This window comes from Rhipicephalus microplus, chromosome 3 (assembly GCF_043290135.1).
Source record: "Rhipicephalus microplus isolate Deutch F79 chromosome 3, USDA_Rmic, whole genome shotgun sequence".
NCBI classification, from domain to species: Eukaryota; Metazoa; Arthropoda; class Arachnida; order Ixodida; family Ixodidae; genus Rhipicephalus; species Rhipicephalus microplus.
The window spans coordinates 43,684,535-43,688,446 of NC_134702.1; positions in this window are offsets into that span (position 1 = coordinate 43,684,535).

The window sequence follows — 3,912 nt, forward strand, 5'->3', positions numbered from 1 at the left end:
AAATATATGTTCGAGCGTTTCTGACAACCGATAGTGACCACAATTGGTACCTGTGTCATTACAGCCAATCAAGTGGGTGTAACATCTCGTGTAAGCCACAGCGATGCGAATGCGGTGGATAATGCATGAGATGCTTCGCTTTAACTTGTGAGGCTTACGGAACTTCATTTCCGGGTCCCATTTGTGCAGCCGATTGTGCTGGTGTTCTGGTTTCTGCCAGTGCTCTAAGATGGAGTTGCGCATTACGCGTTGAAGTAGGATGTTAGTATCTTGTCGAGAAAATGCGATGCACACGTCCGGGCCACTATTTAAAGCTCTCTTAGCTTCAGCGTCCGCCTCTTCATTGCCCATTATGCCACAATGAGCAGGTTGAAATGTTACCTGATGTCCATTTTTTGTAGCAATGCCAAGAAGCTCTGCAATTTCACTCGATAAAGTATGATATGGACCTTGTCTCAAGAAGCCATCGATAGTTTGAAGAGCAGCTTTGGCATCGCACAGTATCGTCCATTTAAGAGCGGGTTCTGTCGACATTAAACGTATTGCCTCCCGAATAGCAACAAGTTCCGCGGCTGTTGATGTGGTCTTGTGATCTGTCTTGAAACGTCGAGCTATCTTCATCTGCGGGATGACAAAGGCTGCGGTGGAGGTACGCGACGTGGTAGATCCATCAGTATATACGTGCGCCACACCGTCGTACATAGTATAAATGTGCAGCAGTGTAAGTTGCTTTAGGCCTATCGACGATACAAGGGACTTCTTCATAATCCCAGGAATCTGAAGTATGACAAGTGGTCTAGGCAGGAGCCACGGAGGTGTTTCAGGAACACGTGGGGGAGAGCATCTTGGCGGTATTATGTTCTCGAGCCGCGATATAGCTCTTGAATAACTGCAGTCTCGGTGGCTGGCAGGGAACGCTGATAGGGGATGTTGCCTGTGTCGAGTCAACAGGCGAAGGTGGACTCGAAGAGGCTCGCAGAGCACATATACTTTGATTGGACAAGCCCGAGCTTCTGGGAGAGTTCCCTTGGTTGATGTGCATTGAGGTAAGCCCAAACATGTGCGCAACCCTTAAGCTTGGATGCTTTCTAGCGTGCTTGCACAACTGGGCTTCATGCTTGAAAGCACGGGCATGCTGTATCGTAAGTACCCTACGAATAAAAATTGGTACAGTTGCAGGAGAGCTGCCTCCGAAGGGCCCCATATTGCTCCGGCCATGACCCGAAGAACGTGGACAAAACTGTTGAGCTTTGACTTCAAGGCTGTGACGTGTTTTGACCACGATAGATTCCGGTCGAGGATAACACCCAGGAATTTGTGTTGCGCAACAGCACGCATTTCTGTTCCATTCACAGTTGGTGGGTATCTTGTCATTTGTTTTCGTGTAAATGCAAGCACTGCGCATTTTTCAGTTGACAATGCGAGACTCTGACGACATAGGTACCTTGCTGTGATGGTCACTGCACGTTGCAGTCGAGCACGCAGTTAGGGGCGCGTAGCTTCAGAAGCCCAGATGCAGATGTCGTCCGCATATGTGCTCACCTTCACCGTGTCAGGAAGTTCAGTAGCAAGTCTAATCAAAGTAATGTTAAAAAGTGTCGGACTGAGAACACTCCCTTGGGGAACACCACGGTGAATGTTATAATGGTCTGTATCTCCATCGCTTGTTGACATATACACGGTACGGTCGCTAAGCTAGCTCACGATCCATGCATACAGTCGTCTGCCGATTTCTAGATCTTCAAGCGCATCAAGGATGGCATAATGTAATACATTGTCATAGGCGCCTTTAATGTCAAGAAAAACAGCAGCCACTAATCTGCCTCGACATCTTTCCTGTTCAACATCGGAGACAAGTTGATGACCCCGTCAATGGCTGATCGGCCTCTCCTAAAGCCATTCATGAACGCAGGAAAGCGATGATTGCTCTCTAAGAGCAACTCTAATCTCGACAATACCATCCTTTCCACGACTTTGCCAGCGCAGCTGCTTAAAGTGATCGGCCGGTAAGATGAAAGCTCATTAGGGCACTTCCCCGGTTTAAGCAGTGCGATTATGCGGCTGCACTTCCACTTATCTGGAACATTTCCTGACTCCCAGGAGGTGTTGTAGTAAGATAACAGGATCTGTCGAGCTTCTGTATCAAGATGGCGAAGTGCAGCGTACGTGATTCCGTCCGGCCCGGGTGCCGATGAGCGTCGGGAAAGTGAAATTGCAGCGTCCAGTTCCTGCGTTGTAAAAGGCACTTCGAGGCGTTCATCGAAACACGGGGGCACAGTGGTGGTAAGAGTTTGGGTCACAGTGTGAGCGGTGGAAACGACAAGGCTACAGTAGTCCTTGGCTACCTCTAATTCACTCCGACCCTGATGTAGAGCCGCCGCACGGAATGGCCAGGTTTGTTGTGGAGAAGATTGTAGAGTTCGTACTATATCCGCCAGATTTTAGAGAGAGGCTGTCTTGGGTCCAAAGAACCGCAGAACGACCTCCATCGTTGCCTGTACAGCTTGTCGAGATGCCGAAGAACGTGTCGTTGAGCTTGACGAAAGGCTGAGAGGTCTGACGGTGATCTTGTTCTTCTGTATCGCCGTTCTGCGCGGCGACGGATAGCACGAAGGGCCTCGTATTGTAAGTCGATAGCCGATCGTTGCAGCGGGATGGTAACTTGTCTTGTTGTGTCACGCAGGGACGAAGAAATGATGTCTTCTATTTCAAATGGTGTAGTAGTGCGCTGACAGCTGGTTTTCACAGATGACTTGAAGAGACACCAGTTTGTCTGATGAACGCTGCGTGTGGCTGAACGGCGGTACCACCTAAACTGGACATAAGTTGGCAAGTGATCACTACCGTGAGTCTCTATATCCGTGGACCAAGCTGCAGAAGACAGGAGACTCCTGGATACAAATGTAATGTCGAGGCAGCTGCTGTAAGAAGTACCCCGAATGAAAGTGGGCGATCCATCGTTCAGCACCCTTAGTCCAAAATTACACACGAAGTCGCACAAATCTCTGCCACGACCGTTCATTACAGTGATACCCCAGAGGGGATGATGAGCGTTGAAATCTCCAATGACTATGTGGGGGCTCTGAGCAGCCTGAAGCACAGACCTAAGGTGGGAGCAGTCCATCTTCGCACTTGGATGGATGTATCCTCCAATAACTGACAACGTGCGCCTCTTATACTTTATAGTCAAGCAAACGTAATCATTCGTTGTATGCGACAGAATGTCATGTCGCACGTACGTCATACCGCGGCGTACACAAACTAGCACCTTGCTTGCACGGTGATCACTGCAAGACCAAAGCTGGATGTACCCAGATAAACGAAATGTAGAATCGATGTTTGGTTCGCAGATGAGAATAACTGGGAACTGGTATTTCAATACCCGCTGTCTGAAATGAGAGAGATGGCGACGTAAACCACGAGCATTCCACTGCATAACAAGCGTCTGCCGCATGCGATCTTCGAACATCGAGGACATGTTCGCTTGCTGAAGAACAACAACAAGTGGCTCCAGCACCTCAAATAACTGGACAGCAGCTTTAGCCACCGGAGTGTTTAGACCACTAAGGACCTTGCGCATTGAACCCATCAAATTTCTAAGCATACTCTTGATGTCATTATTATCCATCTTGTCATCCAGCTCGCTGCGTTCAGCAGCATTATGCGTGGAAGGCGTACGTGGGTCTTGTTGGTAAAGAAGGCCACTCCGAAGTATTACGGGCCGGTGGCTGGTTGGCTCGTATATTCGTCGGCTGTAAAGGTGCGGAAGCACAGATATCTTCATTTCTGGCCGGTAAAAGCAAGCGACGAGAAGGTGAAGCCTGGACGTTTCATGTCAGTTCTTCAACTCGGTTAGCACTGCTCCCTCGTTTGCGTCGGTGTCATGAACGACGTATACTGCGCCGGACAGCC